Below are 24,824 nucleotides of genomic sequence, written 5' to 3' on the forward strand. Positions count from 1 at the left end.
AGGTCGGAGCCTTCTCCTTCTTCTCTTCTTCCTCATTACAGAATCAGTTGGGCTGGAAAAGGCCTCTTGAGATCATCGAGTCCAACCTGTGACCCAACACTACCGTGTCAACCAGACCATGGCACCAAGTGCCACATCCAGTCTTTCCTTAAACACCTCCAGGGACGGTGACTCCGCTGCCTCCCTGGGCAGCCCAATGTTTTAGTCACCCATTCTGTGAAGAAATTCCTCCTAATATCCAGCTTGAACCTCCCCTAGAGCAGCTTAAGACTTGCTGGAGCATCAGACTTACAGAGCAGTTGGCTCCCAGTAAATTAGTTGCCTTTCCTTCTGTAGACCTACAGGCAGGAGGAACTTGAAATTCGAACATCCTTTTGTTTTCAAATGTGTATGATGAGAGGCTGCCAGCTGTGTCAGGGGAGGTTTAGGTTGGATATTAGGAAAAGGTTCTTCACTCAGAGGGTGATTGGGCACTCAAACAGCCTTCCCAAGGAAGTGGGCACAGCCCCAACCCTGAAGAGAGCTTAAGGAGCATTTGGACAACGCTCTCAGGCTCGTGGTGTGATTCTTGGGGAGGTCCTGTGCAGGGCCAAGAGCTGGACTCGATGTTCCTTGTGGATCCCTTCCAATTGAGGATATTCTATGACTCTATAATTCTAACACAGGGCGAGCTGCTGCTGCCCTCAACCACAGCCACCACGTCTGGCCTCAGCACCCCCAAATTCCGTGCCTGCTGCCCCTGCCCTGTGCCTCCTCTTTGCCCCCAGAAGCCTAAATCTGGTGGTGTAAACATGAGGTGGAAAGCTGAGGCTGTGAGTGGTCATAGCCCCAGCAGTCAGGCCGGTTTAGGCAGTGAGTGACCCTCAGGGCTGTGGAGCTGCTTGGAAGGTTTCTGCCATGCCTGAGGCAGAGTCGTGCCTGACCCATCTCCATAGTCGGGAGGAGGTTTCCACATCTCCTTCTGAGTGCATGCAAGGCTGGAAGTTCAGCAGGACCGGAACGTTTGTAAACAAGTACGTTGAAAGTCCACAGTTGCTGGGGTTTCCATGCTGGAAGTGCTATGGGAAATGCAAGCTCTGGTCACTTCTGCCCTCTGATGCTTCTGCCTGTCCAACGAGTGCTGATCTGTGGTTTGCTAATGCTCCAGATCTTGCCTTAAAATTAGGAGGTTAAACAAGTGATTAAATGTTACTTTGTGCCATTTTTGAAAAGGGTAAGTAATATGACCCCAGTGACTGGTTAACTTCATAGTTATCTTAATCAAAATAAAAAATCTTTTGTGGAATTCAGCTAATAAAAAGTTGAAATGAAGGAAAATGATGCAAGTCTACACAGTGTTTTGGTTAAAATAGATATCAATACTGTTTTGAGGAGGTACTTGACTCAAGGCTCAGTGCTGCACGATATTCTCATTAACATTAGGTGCCTGCTGTGCCAATAAACCCATGCAAATGGGATTTGCTGCCAGGTGTCAAGAAGAAGAAAGCTATATGAACACTTAGTTGAAAGAGATGGTGTCTAAAAAAGTTCCAGTAGCAGGTCCTGTGTCCTACTACAGTTTTCGCTGCTGCTGCAAAAATTTGGCTCCAGGATTAATGGAATCGTAAATAATCAGCACGAGACACTGATGAGAACAGTTGGTAGAAGCAGCCTGTTCAAACATAGTGAATTTTAATTCATCAAAATATATAGTTGTCGATCTAAGGAACCAAATGTGGAGGCCATAACTGGAGAATAGAAGACTATAGCCTGGGAAGGTAGTGACTTTGAGAAGGGTTTAAGGGTCAGATAAGAAAGCAATCAGATAAGGGCTCTCCTGTATGTTGTCACTGCAGAAAGGGATTAATGAATGTATAAACAAAGGAATTAAAAAATGTTTATTTTACCTCTCATGTTTGGCCTCAACAGTGTTGTCACAGGGTAGTGCATACAGCGCTGGTTTTCAGATTTTAAGGAGCATGTTGGAATAGAAGAGAGAGCAAAAGAATGAGGCAAAGTGTTCTGGTGGTTGGAGAAAATGCATTACACTGGAATGTTTTAAGAGCTCATGCTGTTAAAAGTTATCTGAAAGAGAACTGGGAGGTGACTTGATTGTGGTGTATAGGAACATTCCTGGAGGGAAATACAGGATATTAAAGGGCTCTTTTATCTATTGAAGAAAGGCATAATGGGAAGTAATGGCCAGAGGCAAAAGCCAGACAAATTCAAATAGGAAATAAGACATACCTTTTTCCATGGTTAACCACCAGAATACATTCCCAAGAGAAGCTGAGGATATGCCATCGTTTCATGTCTTCATGTCTTCATGTCTTGAAGATTAGATGTATTTCTGAAAATTATTTTTTAGCTGAGCAGAAGTTATGCTTTATGTTATTGGATGAATACAGGTTAAAATCTGATGGTCTGTGAGCACAGCACCAGGGTGATCTAGTGGGACCATTGTGTTTTAAATTCTAAGTGCCAGAAGCAGACATTTCATTAATAACCATGAGCATTAGAATCAATTTTTTTTGCCTCAAAATACTTATGCACCATAAAAAAGCTGATCTGAATTAAGCTTTTGGCTGCAGAACTTACTTGCTAAGACAATATCTAAGGGTTTTAGCCTTTTCCTTCCTAAATTTGCTCTCTTGTGATTACTTGGAAAAATTTCTCTGCATTTTCATTTGAATTTCTGAAGGAGCAAATCTTTACAAGAAAATTCATTTGGTGCATTCTGATTCTCTTGGCCTTGAGGCAGTTTTACGTATTTGATATTCACATTGTGAAATATTTCACCGAGGATTATTATCCAGAGTGCTCAGGTAACTGCACCAAATGAATCCTGATAGATTTCCTATATTGTACATTATGTACATTTGTATGTGGCATATGTTTTCATCGTTGAGTCTTAACCTCACTTGAGGCATTATAATATGAACAATTATATTACCAACAGAGGAGCTGCTGTTACTGAAAGAGGGATGAATGAAATATAAATAAGATTTCAGATCAGCAGCTTGGCAGGGAAACATGAAAAAAATCCACCCTTGAAATGGTACATGATCAATTTTTCTATCTTGAGATTGGAAGGTGTGCTGTCATTTCTCTGCCTTCTGAGAAATGCTAATCCTGCAAGATACATGTGCTTCCTAATTTACATCCTTCCCTGGCTCTTGGGCAGAAAATGCAAAGACAGGAGCTGAAAAACAAGCTGCCGCCTCTTTTGTGCATTTTCCCAGAGTCAAGCCACAAATAATCTCCCCTTAAACACAGAACAAACTGAAATCTGTTAATTAACTTGATGATGAATTCTGGAATGAGATCTGAATAACTGTACGGGGGGAAAAAACACAGTGATTACAAAGGATAAAGCAAGACTTGTCTTTATGGTATGTGCTTGGTAACTTAAAAAAGCAGAAAGTGTTTGTGTGTGTGTGTGGCTGAAACTTGTTTACTTGACTTTGAACTGTTAGTGTGAAAATTACATGACATTAATACTGAAGTAGCTTTTAAATTACCTTTGTGCACTTTAAGGTGAATAAGGATTGCAGTGGGCACTCCAAGGGGAGTGTGGAGTGCACCCTAAAACTGCCCTTCGACAGAGAACGTTGTTTCTTTGTGCCATCTGCAGAAGATGGCCCCGGAGCTGTGCTGGATCCGTGTCAGCTCAGCACACGAGGGCTGACTGAGCATGACACCCCTAACACGGGCAATTCCAAGGATGCCTGGCAAACCAGCCGTGTTCTCCAGGCCGTGAGTATTTGACAAGACAGCTGTGGGAATCGATGGCAAACGAGGTGCAGAACACATCACACTCACAGCTGCTGCTGTCACTGCCCTGTGCCTGGGTGACAGCAGCAGCACCAGGAGTCCCTTTCTGAAGCAGAACATCCTGCTTGGCGTCCATTTGGATGTGTGTTTAACATCGTGGGTCTGCCTTGTAAAGCTTTTAACAACTTAGTTTATCCAAGTCAGCAGCAGCCAGTTGTTTTTCTGTCCTAGTAAAACTAAAGCAGGTGGCAGGATGTTCTCCAGGACTTCTGTCATCATCAGAAATAGCTTGAATCTGGTCATCTTTTTGTGCAAAAGATATGTTTGAGAGCATTTTGTGAAGAGAATTAAGATTATTTCCCAGCATGATGAAGGACGGAAAGGAGCATTTGTAGAGGTCTGAAGAGCTGCTTTCCCACTGAAATAATTATTCAAAGGCTGCTAGTGTTTTGTATTATTATTAGTGATGTTAAAGTGCCTACAGTCAGAGGAAAGCTTCATTTTAGATGATTTTGAGTGTAAATGAATAAAATGTACTAGCCATAAAGTGTTTATTATTAACTTTTAAAGAAATTTGTGACTTGAGTGTCCAGATTTGAGAAGGCAAGAATTTATTTATTATAAGGTTTATTCTAAGTCTTGAAAAATACCCGGGAGAATAAGGAAAAATGGATTTTATTTCCAATTAATACTTATTGCTGTAAGGAAAAAAACCCCAAGAGTGTTTTAATTTGTTCTTGCGTATGAGCTATTGCAATAGCTCAGTGAAGGAGCTGGACAAGTTCTGTTACAGGAGTGGGAGAAAGAACATGCTGAAGGGTTTTCAGCTCATTTATGCTGCACCCAGTCATTCCTGAGTTCTGCACAGGACTTTCTTAGTAAGCGATTTCAGGTATTAAAATGTTGCTTATCTCTGTAAAAGTTGCTGCTCATGAATCCCAGTGAAAGCTTTTTCAGTGGAACTTAAAAGAATTTAGCTGTCTTTATTAAAAATGTATTTAACGAACCAATTATTTTAGATAAGGTCTAACAACTATGTTATTCTGCATGGGTAAAAAAAGATACAGCATTTTGGAAAGAATAAGGCTTGGTTCTTGTATCTTTTTTTGTTGGTATGCTAAAACTTTACAGCTGGAATAAAAAATTAGTTCAATGACTTGCTGCAATCTCCTGATTTCATTTCAGCCTGGGTATGCTTTTATTTCTGCAGGATAATGCTCAAAGTTCTGTATGTAAGAGAGCCTTTTGTTGTTGTTGTTGGTTTTGTAACACTTTGCCTGTATTATTTACTTTGTAAATCTGTTAAATTGTGCACACACAATGCTGTGGCATTTGGGTATGATAGGGAAAGGCCACTAGTTACCTCAGAATTCTGATCCCTTGGCAGCCTGGATAAATTGAAAGGCTAAGGCCCAAATAACATTAACTTAGCAATAGCATCATGAGCAACAAAAGCAGAAAACACAGGCTTTGTTTAAATGGTGGGTGTTTTGCCTCAGAGTTACAAGCTTGGATTTTCCAGGGAATGGAGTCAGGTGGCTCTGGTGTGTTGCTATTTTAGTCCGGGTGGTGCAGCAGCGTTATGTTCTCATGTCACAAGATGTATTTCTTATTATACTGCTGCCTCATTTAGATGAGAGCCAAGTGTGCCCATTATTCCAGAGTCTGCCCAGCCTGCCTGGGTTGGGTTTTGTGTTTTCTTCACATGTCTGTATTGCACATAATCTGGGACAGGCACAGGATTTTAGTGACTAGGCATTATATGCAGGTGCAAGGTGTGCAATGTCGAGATTTGCCACAGCAAAAAGAGTAAGAAGTTGAAAATACAAGAGACTGCAGTGGTGGGGTCTCCTCTGTAGAGCTGTTTTAGAATGCAGTTGTTATAGTCCTTTCATTCTTTTCTGAACCTAAATCCGTGTGTTTAACCATTCTAAACATAATTCAGATAAGACGACATTGTTTAAGGTGCGTTTCTATTGTTTTAAAAATGAGATAATTCCATTTTAAACATTATCTTAAGGTATTTTATATCCTCAATTACAGCATGAGAGTGTCTTGCAGTCATTAATTGGCAGCTTGTCAGAACAATTCTGTGAGGGAGTGGAACATGTGATTACCGCCCCCTTAATTTTACTACTGGGAAAGAGATACAGATTGGGTAACAGTTTCATTATAATTCCATTTCTTCCATTTTCCCAGGTTCCTGTAATTTTAATTTTTTAATTTAGTATTCTGCTGTTTGCGTAGTGAGAAAATGGAGATTGGAGTTTTTACCCCTATGGTTTTCGAACAGACTAACAAATCCTAAAGCAACAAAACAAACTTGGTCTTTTTGCCTCTTTGTCCCAGGATTTGGAATTGAAAACAAATGAATTTGGGAAACTGGGTGAGAGGCTGGTTGCTTTGTGGGTGGATAGGGGTTTGTTTGCTCTTTTTCAGAAACAAGAAATCAAAAAAAGAAGAGGAGGTTTAGATTCCTGCTGTTTCAAAAGTTTGGGTTTTGAACTACCTAGTTGTGGGCATGAAGCTCTCATTTCTGGAAGTTGTTTCTTCACTCTGGCTACCAGGAATTAAATTATAGAATTGCTTGTTTTGGAATAATGTGCCTTCATTCCCATGCTTTCCTTTATTATCCACATTGTTTGACTGTGACAAGTTCCTAACCTGTGCCTGCATGTGTTTGGGTGCAATCACTGCCTTATTTTATAGCTGTATTTTATTACTAGCAAGACGGCAGAGGAGGGGTAGAATTAAACAAAAAAACAACCAAAACTTGTGCACAGCCTTTCATCAACCTGGAGCCCAGAAGTAGAGGGTTCCTTCTTCCACACATTGTCTGGACTTTGGTGGTCGTGCCCAACTTGCAGCCTTTTTATCACTGTGATTTCTGCAGACCTCTTAAATGTATTTTTCTTTTAAGAAAGGAATGAGCTCTTTCATGCTGGCTTGAGTCAGCTGCAATTATTGCACATTGGATCAAATTTTATGTGCAGGAGTGGGAGCTACATCCGTGTCTGAAAGCCAGCGGTGCTCCAGGGGCAAACAGCTGCTGAGAACTCCTGGGAGCAGGAGGCTTCTTGTTGGAGCATGTCAGAGCAACAGGGATCCCAGCTCCTGGTTCCCCAGCAGCAGAACCCTGTTCAAAGGCCATACCCCCAGTCCAAGAGTGAAAACAAAGCCTCTCCATAGGGCATCACAGAGTTGCAGGGGTGCCTAGGACTCCTATCAGAGTGATCACATCCTAAGAGTTACAGCTCCATGGAACAAAAATAAAAAAAGCACCTTTTCAAGAAGCCAGACCCATTCTGATTCCTGAGAGTCATCAAAGGGATGCGCCCCACACCACAGGAATGAGAAGGAATGCATGGGAATCAACCTGAACAGCAGGAGCAGAGAGTTTACCTTGTGGCATCCTGACATGAAAGGGAGGAGCGTGTTCAAATCTTACCATCAGGCTGAAAAGTTCATGTGTAGGTAACTAAGCAAGGCATGTACATGCCAAATAAATCCCTAGGGAAGACAGACTGGTATGATGAGAGAATCAGGATGCAAAGTATAAGATACACAGCTGATGGGAATTTGCCTCAGAATGCACAGATTGTGTTTTAATCAGTTCTGGACTTTTTTCCTTGGAAAATCCCGAATTGCCGAGATTATGAAATGGAGCAGATTCATGTCCAAGGGTGTGTCAAGTTACTCACCACTAGAGTAGGAGGAGTGAAAGCTTCCCTAGGGTTATTTCTGACAACATTTGCTCATTTTCAATTCAGAGATGGAAGAGAAGCCACAGTTTAGGGAAGGTGTTCATAATTCATAGGATCATTCAATGGAAAAGGCAGATACCTTGACAGACAGAAGAGATCTACACGGGATGAGAGAGCTGTGTGGAGTTGGCTGATAACAAACCAAATGAGAAGATGGCTCTGAAGCTCCATCCCACACCTCAGGCAGGGCTAAAAGTGAGATACCTTGAATTCAGTGCAATACAAGATCTACTGGTGGTAGTCAGTTACGACTGCTTTTATAAATAATTGGGTAGACCTCACTTTTTAACAATATAGGATGCCCATTTTTGATGTAAACGTCTAGTGGTCAGAGCTTTTGCCTGTGATAGCCAATACTAATTCACTGCTCCTGTTTGTTGCAGGTGAATTGAGAACATCCACGACATCACCAATTTTCCAATCTGATGAAAATGCCAGTGATGCACCTCCCTCAGTGTTCCATCTTCGGGGTGTTACATACTCCCAGTCCTGGGAAGGTTCTCAGGAAAAGAGCAGGTGTGCTCAACACACATGATGATACTCAGAACAACTTGCTTGCCTTACTGCTGCGCCCTTTTCCAGGTAGTACAACCTGTGCATCCCAGGGCGATTCAGAACCTGTATGACAAGTATTTTGGATGTAGCTGGTGGTTCTGCCGCCTCTCGCTCCCAGGGTAGAGCGAGCACTGCTGCTCTTCTTGATGACACAGAAAGTGCTCAGAATTATGTGGGTGTCTGTGACATTTCACAGAATCACAGAGTATCCTGAGTTGGAAGAAACCCATCAGGATCATCAAGGTCCAACTCTTGGCCCTGCACAGGACACCCCAAGAATCCCACCATGTGCCTGAGGATGTTGTCCAAACACTTGAACTCTGTCAGGCTTGGTGCTGTGACCCCTTCCCAGGGGAGTCTGAGCCATTTCCTCATATGTAAATTAACCCTTAAAATATCATCATGAAGGAAGTAATTAACATTTTTGTGGTGCTGAGTTAAAATACACAGGGTTATGTGACTTGCCCTCAAACATTCAAGGCCTTAAATAAGTGCATTGTCGCGATGGGTAAATTCTACAATATTTACTTTGGGCTCTGGAAATGGGACTCAGGTGGATTCCTCTGGCCAAGTTCAAGAAAGCTACCTATAAATCTTCTGCTGTGGCAGCTGTCTGATCCTAGTAGGTAAAATTCCTACCACCTACTCATTTGTTCTGGAAGTTCCACAGGTCACTAAACTGGAGTGCCCATGACTGCGCTGGTGTCAGTGACTGGTATGGCCAGGCTCCCATTGAATCCTGCCATGGTTTGGGAACACAGCAAAGACAGGTCTATATTCCACCTGAATACCTGGAGAAACCTACACTACTGTGCACAGTTGGAGCCTCATATGGCTGAGTCCAGTGTTGTTCACAGAGAAACCAGAGGCTTCTGTGAAAAACATGAGGGAAGAGAAGTACCAGAGCTTCCTTCCCATAATATCTTAATACATGTAGTTAAGTAGAGAGTGGAAATCTCAATTCAGTTTCACCTTGTCCTGGTGGGATGCAACCCACTCATGACTAAGAAGGCTGCTGTAGCCACTAGATTATGGCATAATCTGGGGAATTGCATCTTCCATCCCTCCTCCTGAGTTTTAGTCCTCCTGTCTGTAAAACACAGAGGAACAGAAAGAGATCCAGCAGGACATGTAGTTTGGTGATTGTGTTGTAGGAAGTCCACATCTGATGGAGCTTAACTGCTTTGGCTGAAAAGGGAGCAGAGGCACTTGATCAGGTGACCTGATTCCACAGGTATTGGGAGTTGCAACACTTGTATTGCAGGCCCCCAAAGTCTTGCCCCTGGAGTTCAGTGAGATTAGTCATGCAACTAAGTCATGCAGCTGTAGATTTGGAGTCAGGATATGTAAATGGTAGAAACTGGCCAAGAACACAAGATTGCTGATTCACAGAGCTGTGGAGCAACCGTGCTTGAAGCATAACTTCAGGATGCAGGAGCTCTGCGTTAGTTTGCCGGTACATCTTCTGATACCACCCTCGTGATCTGCTGTGGCTGCTGAAAGGCAAACAATAAAAGATTATTTATAGTAAGACACACGTTTTTTAAAGAAGTTATTCATTTTGGAGGCAGTAGGGGACTGCGTAACCTTTTGATCACTGTATTTTAGGAAAAAAGATGTTTATAACAAGACTGGAGGAACTTGCAATGTAGGTTCATCAGTGAAGAACCCGAGTGTTTAAGGATTGTGTAGTTTTGCACCTTCATTGTGCTGGAAGCTACATACAGCTGATGAAGGGGCTTTTCAAACCAGCTTAGCTAGACAACAAAGGAACACAGGATACTATTCATGAGGGGGCTGGAGTTGTTGCACTCACTTTGTCTTAAATTTTGCAGATTTTCTGGCTAATCAGATGGTTTTTCTCCTTATTTCTTGTAGGCTAGAGATGCTCACATTCTAGAATGTGATTTTGCCTTATGACTGTCCTACTGTCCCCCTCTGTATGATACATATGTATGCACATACACCTTTTTTAATATGCCTTGTACTCATTACCTCTGTCTGTCTTCTTATCTCCATTTGTTTGGTTGACACTTATCCTATGAGTAAAGTCAGAAGAAATCTTAAAAGTCCCTTTGGTTTTGTTTGCATAGTGTGCCTGGCACAGCTTTTGTAGCCACAAACTGTGCAACCACTTCTGTCCCACTCTTTAATCCTACCAGCACCGGTGGAGTGCTCACACTTCAGGTCATTTGGCAGTACCAGGGTCATGTTACTATATTTCACCTTATTTTTCTCACCCTTTAAGTGCCAGCTGAAGAAAAGCACTGGCTGACTCCTCTTGACAATGCCAGTAACAAGGACAAAATTGGGTTTGTTCTGGAAAAAATAAAACCCAGAGAGAATCACTCCCTTAGTACAGTCATTTTGTTGTGGGATATGGCTTGTAAGTCCTACCTAGTACAGGACTCTTCCTCATTTTTCCCAGTGAACATGGATTTCATTAGGAAACTGGAGACACAGAGTGACACTGGTGCTTGAGGATGTGTATATCATATGTCCTTGGATGAAAATGACAATAATTATCCAATATCATTCACACAAATCATAAACAAAGCCCAAGTAAAATTTTAAATCTTCACAGATAGAATCACAGGTTTCTGAGTATTATCCAGTGTGTGAATAGAACTTCCCGTCCTGTCCTAGAGAAATTTCCACCCGCTGAGTCCGCAGGATTTGGCTTTCATGCTAGTAGTGGTGTGACAGAAGAATAATGGAGAGAACAAGACAAATGTGGTGTAACAATGACTAACAGATGTATTTCAGGTGCAGATGTAACAAGAACACCTTCTCAATCCAAAATCACCACCCTCCAACAAAGCCCTCACTAAAATGGGACCAGGACTTGTGTATCTAGACAGAAATGGCACCTAAACTCTGCAAGAGATTGTTAATCATCATCATGCTGCTATTGCATGCCATGTTAATGACATCCTGGCAAATAGGACTTCACCCAAATGGCAGACCCTATTGTTTAAAAGACAGCTGCCTGCAAGACTTGTAATGAAGATGTGGTAGTTTTTTTGTTTTAATTTAACTGTGTAGTTTGTTTTCTGAACCAGGTGCTTGGAAAAGCCACGTGTCAGGCTCACTGCAAAAGAGCTCAGTGTCTGTTGGGGCACAGTCTTGGGTAACAGAGGGCAATGTTCAAGCCAGAAAGGCAAGTCAAAGAGGCCAGGGCAGGATCTGGCACAAGGCCAGACACAGCCCAGCCTGGAGGAGACTTCTCACAGCTCTTTTCCCTGCAGTCTTGCCCCAAGTTACAGAGCTGGCCCTGAATACGGGCAACAAACCCCTCAGAGCAGTGCTGAAGAGTGTGTTAGTGCTCAAAGGACCCTGACACTGTGAAAAACAAAACACAGTTGTATTTGCTAGGGCATGCAAAATACTTGCAAGAAAGCCTGCATATAATCACAAATCTGAAATCCAAGTCAGATTCTGTGTAAGCCTGGCTAAGGTTTATGATCTGAAAAGTTTTATGACCTGAGCCGTGTATTCAACAAATCTGGCTTGATTTATGTATTTTGGCTCAAATGGTTTAAAACCTGAAGTTTAAAAAGTTTGTATAGTCATTTATAGCCTTCTGGTTTCAGAAGCTTTTTTGGTCACATACAGTTCATACAACTGCTCTTTTCACACATATGTGGAGGAGGACTGTATGGAGGAACCTGGGTGGCACTTAAAAAAAGACCTTGGAGAAGTCCACCTTTTACTTTCAGGGTTATTTCTTACAAGGCAGTCTATGTAGGTTTTAAGCATCCAGTGATCTCCAAATTAAAGCAGTCATGCTATGCTCCCAAATGTGTAATTACAAAAAAATACCTCTTTGTAATACCCCACCATGAAATGTTTAATTTCCAGTGAAAATACTGACCAATGCTGTGATTCTGCAAGGGCTTATCTCTATGTGTCGTGCTCACACATCTCCTTGGAGTCACAGGGATGGCACTCAGGGCTGAAATCTGAGCAGATCTGAGCCTTGACAAGGTTACAAAATGTTTGAAATGAGTTTTGAGAAGCCTGTAGGACTAGGGCAAATAGAATTAGGATCCAGCTTCCTTTCTTAGTATTGAAATATTCTCTATAAAAACAATAAATAGATTGAAATGTAAAGAAATTATTTAGGTCAACGATGACAGTTGTTTAATGGGCCTCCAGGGCTCTCAACTCCAAATAAAACCAAGAGGAGCCAGAAGTCTGTAACACCTCTTCAAGCCATCATGTTGTTAGGAGGCACACATTGTATCAAGTTCTTTTTCCTCTCTGTACTTCTGTACCTATAACAGGGAAATAAGGGCACTGATTTCCTTTGTAAATCAACTGATGAAAAGTGCCAGAAAAGCTGTTACCAGTGAATACCTGCTTTTGTGAATAATTTCCATGTAGCATTTCAGACAAAGGAACCTTGGCACTCATGTAGAAAAATATTATTACATTGAATCCACCAATGTTTCCTTACCGTGAAAAATTAAAATATGAGGTACAAACTGCCAGCACAGTCCTTGATAAAACAAAATTGATACTTTGCAGAAGCTGTTTTCACACTATTCCCTCTGTGGTTCTTCACCACACTCAAAACAATTGAGAATATCAGATTATAACAACACTGGTTTGTTGTGCTGGAAAATGGATGTCAAAGTCCTATGCATGTCTAAGTACAGCAGAACAGTAAAAGCAGCACAGCACAGCATCCAAGTGTCCCATGATTGGCACAGAACTATTTCACAAAGGCATAAAAACAAAGAAGATGATCCCAAAGATAACAAGAGAAAAGCTTTCCAGAGGAATACCTAACAGAAACACCAACCCTATGGGAAGCATATCACATCTTCCCATGACCAAGAGTTTTTGTTGTGGGAATCTCCAAGGGCTGGAAGAAGGGCAGGGCCCTTGTGGGCAAGAGGTGGCCTTGGCCCTGGGGGCCAGGCAAGGCAGGGAGAGGTGTCCATCTGCCTCCCACAGCAGCCCCAGGCTGTCACTTTGATCACCATCTGGGTGATTCCTCATCTGCCAGGGCTTGTTTTCACTGAGAACCATCCTACCGAAATCCCTTTGAGCATCCAGACCTGCGGCAGGCCAGGAAACAGCCCTGGCACAGAGACTTCACCTCTGCCCTTGTGCCCCAACTGTCTGCTTCAGGTTGTGGGCACAGTGAGATAGGAAGAGATGATAGAAATTCATGGAGGGGAGTGCTTAAAAACCATGCAAGGCTGGGATCGGAGCTTGCTTCCACAAGGACTTTTCAGGCACATGAATAATTTCCATGAGGTGAAGAGGGAGAAAGAGAGCATTTCACCTGAAAGAAGTTCTGCATAAAGAGAAGAGCTGACAGAGGAGTACAAAGTTTGATAAAAAAAATATAAAATCACAGGAAAAAATTTACAGACTGTTGGCATGAGGGATGGGGAGGCTGCAAAACGCTTAGCTGAAAGAAGCCAGGGAAAAGACATGGAACTGTTTTTTAATTACTCTGTCTGTGAGAAGATTATATAGAGATTAAGGGAAGTGCGTGTTTGCAGTGATAATACAGCTTGAGGGACAGCCAAGAGATCAGAGGTTGTTCTGAGCGTTACCAGTCATCCAGTGCCTTTCAGTTGATGGAGCCACATAAGCAGCACTCACTGGGAGGGAAAAACTGCTGGCACTGCCTGGCAGGGCTTACCCTCATGGTGTCCTGGCGATTTAAACTGTGCCGGGCCAAAGCAGATGGACTTGAGCATGAAAAATGAAAACTTGGTTTTGGTTAGGATTGTTGTAATTTAAAGATCAGCCTAGACATGCACCTACATATTGTACTGCAGGTAGGTCTAGGATATCACTGAGATACCACAGGCTCCTGCTTGTGCTCCATCCCATCAAAACCCACGTGCCTGCATCTGTGTGCTGCCAAGCACCAGCAGAAAAGCCTCCTAGGAGCAGAGTATATTGACTTTGAATCAGCACCAGGTTACTGTGATAACACAGCTTTTAGTTGGATTATACCATGGATGCTTACGCTGTATAAAGGCAGCTTGAAAGGCACTTGTATAATGAAAAAAAACCCATCGTGTATTCCTAATTGCTTTATTTATTCAGCTGTATCACTGCAGAATCACAGAATGATTGAGGTTGTAAAAGACCTTCAAGATCATCGAGTCCAACCTATGGCCAAACGTTACCTCGTCGATTGGACCATGGCACTGAGTGCCACATCCACTCTTTCCTTAAACCTCCAGGGATGGCGACTCCACCACCTCCCTGGGCAGCCCATTCCAATGCTTAACAACCCTTTCCATGAACAAATTCCTCCTGATGTCCAACTTGAACCTCCCCTGCTGCAGCTTTTACTGAGCACCGGTTTGCTCCAATAAATTTAACTATGATCCTCCTCTTCCCTCTAGAATCTTCTGTTGATCCCAGGCCTCTGGGAAAGCTGCATATTGAAAACCAGTTGGGTGTAAAAAGCTGCTGCAGTCAGGGCAGAGATTCAGATCGAAATGGTGCCACCTGGGACATGGCAACAAAGAGCAAGTACTGCTGCATCAACACAGAGCAGCTCCAAGTGTGTTTTTCACAGACTCTGTGTCCACCTTTGCTGAATATTTGGAGACAGAAAGCAGCTTTACACAGGTAATGCAGTCCAAACTCATCTCTCTGATGTTTTCTAAAGCAGGAGCCTTCTCCATCAGCTGTTTTTCCTCACTGAAATCTTACCTGACGTGCAAAATTAGTTTCAGCATTAACCCCCCTAAATTTGCCTGTGAATACTGTGTGTGTGACTGTGCTCTACCTGAAAGAGCTGTTGATGCAACTTTTCATGCCACTGAAGGGCACTTGTCAGGACACAGCTCCATGTGTTTCTCTCCAGTGAATATATGACCACTTCTGTAGTAGAAAACAAGAATTAAATGTTAAAGGAAAGGAAAAAAAAATCTGAAATGAGTGAAAAATGCAAATCTTGAGTTCATCTGCCAAACTTTTAATATGTCTTAGGTCTGTCTCTGTCCAATTCAGCTGTGTTGTGCTTCCAATAATATACTTGCTACTCAACATGGCAAAACTTATTGAAAAACTAGGAGAGGGTGGTATTTATTTTTTTTTAACACAACTGGATTTGTGACCCTTATCCTTCCCCTCACGCTGGTCTGTACTCCAGTCAATGACCCTCTTGGGGGTTTGCTGTTTGGAGGGAGTTGGAGACACTGAGTGCTACTTGAAAAAGATACTATAGTCAGATATTTGCAGTGTTTAGGTGTGAGTAAAGATCTGTAGATAAAAAGTTAAGTTAAAAAAAAGAGTAAAATATCTGAGAAGGCAAACGTGGATTTACTCTTCCTGAGAGCACGGTGAGACAATGCATTACATTAACTAGTACAAATCCTGTTTCTGTCTTACTAATTGGTTTATGCTAATGAATTACAAAAATGTCTGTTATAAAATTAGACATACACACTATTTTGCAAAGTTCTATAGCTGTACAGGAATATATTTGAGCAGACACCTTATGCTGTTCAAAATCCAGAAGTTAGCCAGCAGCCGGCTGTAACTAACTCGAAACAAAGCATTAGAAGGAGAGACAAGGGATTGGTGAAGATTTCAGTGTAAATGTATGGGAATTTAAGAATTCATCTGCTGAAGGATGTCTTAGCTTTATTCTCTACTTTCCACTGGTTTGATGGTTGCACTTAGGAGCAGATTCATTGTACTCATATTATAAGTATTTGTACTTGTAGTGACTTTTAAGAGATACAAACTACTGGGTGGAAAAGCCACCTAGTGGTACAGGGAAATGGTGCCAGGCAGGAGCGGTACCTCTGAATTCCAAGGAAAGATTTGTTCTCATGCTGGGCCATTGTGCAGTGGCATGCTTTAAAGGCTATTTGTTATTACTCATGGGAATATGTATCGTAGGTGCATGAAACCCACTGACAAATTAAATAAGTTTTCCAAAAGACAGCACCACGAAACTTTGTTGGATCGTTGCCTGTTTAATATATGCTGTGTAGACAATAAAATCTCATTTAGAGCTATTTCAGAGAATCAAAAGAATATGATTCAGTTTGCCCCATTTTTCTTTCCACCTGTCCAAATAAATGTAGGAGTTGCTCCAAGTCCAGCTGTCCAGAGAACAGAAAGAGAAGAAAGCCCATAAAGAAAACACCCACCTGTACTGTTTATTTTAATCTTCATTGTGTTATGGCTTTAAGGCATGAGAAGTCAGTGCCTTTGCAGAGCTAAGGAGGAGCACTGGTAAGCCTTATCTCTGTTCTGGATCCCATTGGTTACTTTTTTGAGGATAATTTCTATGTCTGTTGAGAAGAATCGGGAAAGCCATCCAATTTGGGAAAACAAAAATTCACCCTCCAGCAAAAAGCTGCTGGGTGAGGCTGCCCAGGGCAGTGCATGAGCGACACATGAAATTCTGCCCCTTCAGAAAGGCTGAGAGGAGCTGGCAAATGGTCACAACAGCTCTATTCCTTCAGGACTCTTCCCCTCAGCACAAGCAGCACAGAGTTATTGCAGGAATGAAGGTGTATCTCCCTTCAGCACATCAATGATTAAACCTGAGCCTGTTTAAAGAGTAGTAGAATAGGCAGCATGTTCTTATCTAAATAGTCAAAATGCAAAGCTACAACCCGCGGGCTGGAGGCTTGGTTTTTATAATGTCAAGGTCTTTGCAGCTTTGTGCTCAAAACAGAGTGTTCTCTCGTTTGCAAATTCATCTGCGAACACCCGGATGAGGGAGCTCTGCAGACACGGAGGGATTAGCTCAGCATTGCACAGCCAGACCTCACAGGATTCTTCAGCCTGTGCTGGTTGTTGAATGGGGATGTAGAGAGGGAGAAGGGAATGCCATGCCAAGCCACATCTGGGTTAGATGTCTGCTGGAAATCATGGGGCTGTGCCAGCAAACACACCTGAGCATACCTGAGTGCAGACCACCTGTAACATGTGCATCCAGCTCTGAGGATCCAGCAGCCCCTGTCACTGCCTATATCTAATGTAAGGAGTCACAGTGTGGGAAAGGGCATATGGCAAAGCCCTCAGCTGTGTAAGAGACAGGTATAAATGAAGGGGAAAGGGGATATGGCAAAGCCCTCAGCTGTGTAAGGGGCAGATATGAATGAAAGGGACTATGAAGATGAAGCCTCTTTAGGTAAATGAATTTCATCCTCGGAATGGGAGGCTTAGCAAGTCAAGCTAGGCAATTAGAGTAATTACCCCTAAATGTTTAATTACATAAATGCATCTGCAAATACACACCAGGTCTGAGGTTTACTACGTGTAGTAAACGCAAAAATGTGCCAATCTGTGCATCAAATAAATCGCAGCATTTATGAATGTGAGCTGACAGAACTGCATCCACTGAGCTAAAGGAGGAGCAAAGACATGTAAGAAAATATCTGCCAGTACCAGCATTCCCTAGTGGACACGGAGTTTGGTAGCCAGGGAGGTCAGGATGCTGGAGTGGGGAGCAAAGACAAGTAATCCAACAATTGCCTTGTGAGACCTGCTCCATGGGGTGTTGCTCTGAAGACACTAATTTCTTTCTCCTTTTTGCAGCACTTGGCCATAAGCCTTTCAGGCATCCTTGAGGCAGGTGGGGTGTAGGCAAAAAGGAACCTAAACCAGGGGGATACAGATCTGTGGCAAAAAGTAAGAGGGACCTGGGAAGAGAATTTCTGAAATGTTCCCCATTTGTAGGGTTGTGAGGAGCAGCATTCCCAGCTTGTGTGCACAAACATTACACACAGCTCAGAGTAAATTAGTCAGCTTTCCAGATGAAGGTGAAGAGAAACCTGTGGGAGTGGGAGGTGGCACATGGAAGCCTCCCAGGACACTCACATTTGGCTCTCCCTGCTCGTTAAAGCATACTAGGAGTCTAATTTGGGTGATTGGGTGTGGTGGTTGTGCCAGAGTGCCTGAAAACACTGGCATTTATGGGTGGACTCAAGGCTCCCACATATCCACTGCTTTATTCAGCTTAAGTGCTTTCTGTTTGCTAAAGATTTCCAGAGGTGTCGCAGCCAAAATCTCGGTGGACTGTCTCCGGGAGCACTTCCCATGGGTTGAGACATCCTGCATGACTGTAGAACCTGCAAGCTGCCCTGCTCACGTGTGTGCTGAGTGCCCTCTGCTCTCCAGAAAGTCTCAGCCACTGGGGGTGCACTCAGTCCAACTGCTTCATGTGCTTCCCAAAACTGTGGGATTTGTAAGCAAGTCTCACCCAGTCATGCAGGAAGTCTCACACCATGCTGGTACCCTTAAGAAAGACTGTTTACAGGCAGAGCAGCCTCACCTGTCCTGCATTTCCAAGGTTTAATAAAGACTTGAATGACTTTGTGAAGTCTCTCTGCTTTGGACTTCATTCACTTTGGTGACGGTAAAGAGAAACACAGAAATCTCAGGAGCAAATGGTGTCTGATGAAATTTCTGCAGTATCTTTTCCCAGTATGCCCAAATTCCCAAATCTCTCCCGGTGCAGATCCCTCCTTTAAATGCATTTCCTGCATCTATCACCAAAAAATGTAATCAGTAGAAATCTAGCAGCCTCCTATGTGCTTCAAGGTAACCTGTGTACTTCAGCCCAAAACCTCTTACATCAAGCTATTACAGCCTCACTGTCTGTTTTTTCAGGGAAGTTTCTTTGCTGCCCTTCCACAATTCAAGTTCTCCGACCATTGTTTAATGAATCAGTTAGTTTTAATTTTTTTAAAAGTTTATGTTCTGTGTGTCAGCAAATTTCACCTGGTACTTCTGCATCACATCCTTCATATTTGTGGGGAGTTTTAAAAGGTCACAAATGAGCCTGTTCAAGTCAATTAAATCACAAGTGGTGGAGTCACCATCTCTGGAAGTGTTCAAAAAACATGTGGATGTGGCACTTGAGGACATGGTGGTGGTACTGGGTTGACAGCTGAACTCACTGATCTTACAGGTCTTTTCCAACCTTACCCATTCTGTGATTCTAATCTTGTAGTAAAGTGCTGCTTGACCAGGATAACAGGAAAACAGGCATGACCTGTATTTCCCTGCTTGAGCAGAGAGACTGAACCTAGTGACCCACAGTAGTCCCTTCCAACCTTACCCATTCTGTGATTCTGTGAACCTCTAAGTTACTGATCTGTAAAAAACTACTGCAAACCTTGAGCAAGGGTACATTAAAGGGGGCCTTGTATTTTGGGAGCTGTATGTCAGCCCTTCTCTGCACAGCCCTGAACACACATCTGGGAAATGAACTCTTCTGCTTCCATTGCCTTATGCTTCTTGAGCACTGACTTTTGCTTTATGGGCACACGGTGGGGATGAAAATAAGCCACTGTTAGTAAATAAGTAAAAAAGGAGCACTGCTGCTTAGTCACTTTGAGTGGAGATCAGAGATTTCTGAGTCTTGGCAGTGAGTTCCGATGTCTGATCAGTAACATTCAAGGTTGCCTTCCAGCTGTGACATGAGCTGGCACACATAAGGTGACAGCAGCTTTACCACCTCCGTATTCATGTTAGGCAGAGCACAGTGTTGTAGTCCATAAGTCCTAAGGTGGGTGCTGGTGTGCCTTGTCTGGGTGTCTGTGATACTGATACTGTTCTGACCAAAGAGGCAATGCTGAGAATCGGTTTTCAGCCTCTAGATCTGGCACTGGGGACTGGAAGGGAACTCTACCAGGCAGCCAAATGCAGATGTGATTGCCTTTTCAATGCACATCGCTGTTTCCACATAGTCCACTTTACTGAGCAAACACAGCTCGGTGCTGGCAGGGATCGCTGTTTGTCCTCTTCCAGCAGCTGCAGCTTTGCTTTGTCTGTGAGTAGCTTTGCCAAGTTTCAATTTAGGGTCCCAATAAAGCTTTAACAAAGCTCCAAACTGTGAAGGCAAACAAAAGAGAGAAAAGAAAAGATAATGAAATGTAATTAGGAAAATACTGTTGTATGACTGCAATAACTTGGGATACTGGGAACTGCTCGTGAAGACAGTTTGCTTTAACAGAAGCTACCACAGTGGAAACCACAGTGGAAATCACTTCAGAAAAGCAGTCCTGCTTTCCAGGGTTTCCATGAGCATCTGCAGTGTGTTGATGAGAGGATTCAGCATCCCTCTTGCCATTCTTGCCAAGTCAGGCAGGTAGCCCTGCAGGGTCTGCAAGCTTTCTGCAGCAGCTGAAAGGGATACTGTAAGACACAAGACCTTTTCTTTGGGGAGAAGCTTTGTTGTCTATTTAATACACTCCCAGAGCAGAAAACATGAGTCAAGTATTTACCTTGAGGTTTAGGCTGAGCACTGCAGCAATCCTGAACAATAGAGAGTTCTCTGTTGGAGCTAGGTTTTAGTGAACAAGCCTGAACCGAGGAATGCTTTAGCTCTCTCTGTAACCAAACTCATTGTTTAAGGTCTTGATTAAATTTTTTCTTTGTCAAAAGACAGGGTGTGTTTTGTAAATTTTGTTTGCAGCCATAGAAATCCCTTCATTTTAAGGAATTTCCTCAAGTCAGTGAAAAGTAGGCATTCTTTTCTACATATTCCCTAAGAATATGCCCTGCTTTATTACAAGTTTTATAATTCAAGCCTGGAAAAGCAGATTTTTTAATGTGTTTCTCATCCATGCTCAAAACTAGTTTGTGGGCCCAGGCAGCCCTGCCTTTACCACCTTGCTGTCCTTCTCCTGGGGAAGCCCCTGCCTCCATGTTTCCTGTAGGAAAGCTAGCTCTTGAAGGAATTTAACATTTACAGTCTAAAGGCTTTGTCCTGACATGCAATAGCATTTTCCAAACAGGATGCTTATGAGTAGACCTCATCCACTTTGAGTTGAGAAAGCAAAATAAACCTTAAATGCACAGCTCTCTCCTGGTTTTTCAGCCTCTCCTTGCTGGCTCTGGTGGTAGCAGGTTTTCCTGGTGGGCTCACTCACCTTGGTCTCACAGTCATTTCTATGCCATGGAAGGCTTATCATTCCCTTCCATATCTTTCTTCTTATCAATCAGAACTATAAAACTGGCCATTGCCTTTTCAGGTTTGAGGGAAACACCTCCTCCTTTAACTTCTCTTCTAATCCAACTTCTTGGCAAATTGTCCTTTAAAAGCACAGAGAGGCATGGGTTACAGGCATAAAAATTCTGATTTCTCAGGCTTTCACAGCTGTTGTCAGATATGATTGCAGGGGAGCAATATCCAGCATGTGCCTCTGTTCAGTGTTTATGTAAGCACTGAACATTAATCTCTGTAGTACAAAATGGGTAAAACATAGAGTTAAGCTCAACAGTGAGACAGATCCCTTCCTTCTGCTGTTTTAACCCTTCGGCTTTAAGGCTGGAATGAGAAGATTTGATTCCGTGATGCTTAAAACAGAGTGAAAAACAGCAGGGCTGTCCTCAGTGCCGGGTAGCAGCTCCCCCAGAAACTAGAGGTCACACAAGTCATCGATACAGACTTTCAAAATGTTCATTATTGATGCCTTTCCAACCGTTACCAACAGCGGTGGTAATTCCTCCTTGGAAAAATTCCTCCCCAGTCCTCGCTCGCTGCCTGCTGCCCGAGTAACGCGCTTCCCCACTAGATGTCAGCGTTGCTTCTGCGAATCACCGGCGTTGATGAAAAGCCTTTAATGAAGGTCCCTCATTTTTCCAGGCCTTTATCAGGCTGGTGGGAGACAACACCCCACCCCACCCCCCCTTTCCGCCAGCCAGCACTGGACCAAACGCTTTTTGGAGGAGATTTGCACCAAAATTTGCTTTTGGCTTCATTAGGAGGATCTGTCCTGCCGATGGGAACCCACCTACTAACCCAGTGCTGGGCACCGCCCTCCAAACAGCCACTGAGATGTTTGGAGATGTTTAATTGCATTTACTCAGTTGGAAATAGGGCTATTTATAATGAAATATGACCCACAGCAGTTTAACGTGGTTTAACGTGGCTGTGAATTCACTGGAGGTTGTGGTCCCATCTCCCCACACGGTGCTCTGTCGGGTCGGAGGGTCCAGCAGCCAGAACTGGCATGAAGCTTCACCAAGAGCATGATCTGCAAGGGCAGAAAGAGTATTTCTTATTTCCAGTTTATTCAGCTACCTGGCTAAGGACAGCTGAAGAAATTAATTGACAACAGAAAAAGCAGGAAAACTTGTTTTCTTCCTTTTACCCAAGAAAGGGAGACAGCTGAGGATGAGAGCTAGCACTTCTGACATCTTGAAATTCAGAAAAAATCCTCCTAATCCAATTACAGAAAATACTTGTTTATTTAATGAATCAGTTAACTCTAATTATTTTTTTAAAAGAATACGTCCTGTGTCATTTCCTTTATGTATTTAGGACAGTTAAGATCTTTTATAGACTAAAATTAAATTTTAAAGCACTTGTTTACTCATATTTAATTGCAACTCAACCTCCATCCAGTTTGACCTAAGTGAAAAATAATAAATAAAAAAAAAAGCATAATTCACCATTTCTAATAGTTTTATTGAGATATAATTAGGAATCTGAATAAATGCATATAAGATACAGACTCACTTGAATAAGTGAAAGCCACAGGTGCCCTCCTGGTTAGTCACATCTATTTAATTCCATCAGTCACTAAACTTAATCTTTCTTTAAAAATTGAAATAACTGTGGAGAACCATAGTAAAACTGAATTTAAAATACCAGGTGGGTTTTTTTAAATTAAGACTTCCTGATTGTTGAACTTTGTCATTGTTAAAATTTATCATTTCAATCCGTCCCTGGAATGTACAGTGAATCACCTCTTCTAAATACAAAGCACAGGAGGCGATTGCCCTTCTGCAGCTGCATCTCTGGATTCAGCTTTTTCATTACATTATAATTAAAATGGATCTTTAAAGTTGTCACGAAAATAAAGGATTAGTGGCACTGAAAATGAAAGTGTAATGGAAGGAACTAAACATAAGCTATGAGCAACTTCAGCTCTGGCCTCTTACCCGATTCCCATTTCATTTTTGGACTTGTCTGAAGTGAATAAAGAGCACAGAGCCAAATTACACAGTGAACTTTGTTATTAAAACAGCATGGAGTAATACTTTGAACTTCAGAGAGATTTACATTTTGTTTTGGTCCATGGTGGCAGTGGAATAACAGCATCTCTGTGTCATGCAGGGCCTTCTTGGGGGCCTATCTGGCACTTGGAGATGAGCCATTTCATTGCTGCAGCAAGCACGTGTTCTCCCACACCCAGCTTACCTTTCCTTGCACTAGCAAGAGTTGAGTTTTGTCCTAAAAGTTGTTTTCTTTTATAGAAATGCAGTCTGCTCATGCACATCTGCCTGCAGTTTGTTTTGCATTGCCGGAGTGACCTTGACCTGGCTCTTTGTTGCAGGTTGGTGAAACATCTGGAGCCCTGTGCTGCATCTTGCTGCAGAAAGGTGTGCTGGGACAGTTCACTGAACATCTGCCTGGGAGCAGTCGTTTCTGCCTTCTGCTGGCACTGCAGCTCTTGCTGTGCTCTGACTCTGCTGCAAGGTCACACTGGGGGGGTGGCTCTGGGGTACAGCTCTGTGCATCAAACCAACAGCACATCCACCTCCTCTGATCCCTGGCTTTGGTGCTCCCCAGCACAGCGTGCCAGGGTGCTCAACCAGCCCAGCCTGAAGCTGTTTTTATTTCTTGCAATGAGCTGTTGGTTGCTTCAGGTCCCTGAAGGGTGAGGTGGCTGCGTGGTCAGTGAGTACCAGTGCCAGTGCCGCAGTCCTGCCCAGCCACAAGTGCCATGGGGAGGGAACAGGGACAGACCATGCCCCTCAGGGGCTGGGGGCAGGTGAATGGGCTCAGCCACATCACGAAACCACACATTTAAGACTACTCCCCTTGCATTGCATCTAGTGGTGATACGTCTGTGGGACAAATTTGTTCAGTACCCTGACATGATTGACCAGAAGCATCCCAGAAAGCACCTCTATAATGGAATGGAATGGAATGGAATGGAATAGAATAGAATAGAATAGAATAGAATAGAATAGAATAGAATAGAATAGAATTGAATCTTTCAGTTGGAAGGGACCCACAACAAACCTCTCATCCAACTGCCCGACCACTTCAGGGCTGACCAAAAGTTACAGCATATTATTAAAGACATTGTCCAAATGCCTCTTAAACACTGACAGGCTTGGGGCATCAACCACCCCTCTAGGAAGCCTATTCCAGTGTTTGACCACACTTGCTGTTAAAGGCTTCCTAGTTTTCTGTTGGATCTGATAGTTGAGCTGACTCATTCTAGTGACCTCTCATCACTAAACCTGGTGCAGGACAGAAGGAGAGGGCACAGCTGGGGCAGCTCAGGATGGGATCACCCTACTGTGACTGCTCCACTTAGATCAGCTCAGACAAAATGCTGGCTCATGCTCACCCACATGGGCGGAGCTGCCAGAAGCTGCAGGCTGTGCCCTTCCTGCTCTCCCTTTCTCTGATCCATCAACCATGGCTCCCTGTGCTGGCTCCAGCCAGACAACTGAAAACCAACTACATGCCTTTTTCCAGACCATTCTCCAGCTGCACCAGCTCATTTAAGCTGGGATTTATGGCTCCCACAAGTGCCAGTCTGATAGAAAGGAGATGTGAAGGCCACCTGGCTAGAGGTGGCGGGGAAGGACAAAAATGCCTTCTGGAGCAGCAGCGAGGTCTTGCATCACCCTCCACCTAAGCCAGGACTTTGTCGCTCTTCACACCCATGTTTTCCCCCTTTTTGGCCTTGTCCTCATCTGCATGAATGTCTGCTCTGCTGGGGACTCTTGCTCCAATCTTCCTCCAGATGCTCTCTGGGACCACTTTTCTCTCTA

The 24,824-nt window shown here is 43.2% G+C and overlaps 1 long non-coding RNA gene across 1 annotated transcript; it reads left to right on the forward strand.

Moving 5' to 3' along the window:
- The first annotated feature begins 670 nt into the window (after positions 1-670).
- On the forward strand, positions 671-23,552 carry LOC113944824. Its single transcript, XR_003526831.1, has 6 exons — positions 671-1,013; positions 3,517-3,735; positions 7,901-8,099; positions 14,453-14,689; positions 16,154-16,301; positions 23,369-23,552. It is a non-coding gene; the product is annotated as an uncharacterized LOC113944824 (long non-coding RNA).
- The last annotated feature ends 1,272 nt before the right edge of the window (positions 23,553-24,824 follow it).

Source organism: Corapipo altera, unplaced genomic scaffold (genome assembly GCF_003945725.1).
Source record: "Corapipo altera isolate COAL_440 unplaced genomic scaffold, ASM394572v1 23, whole genome shotgun sequence".
Taxonomy (NCBI): domain Eukaryota; kingdom Metazoa; phylum Chordata; class Aves; order Passeriformes; family Pipridae; genus Corapipo; species Corapipo altera.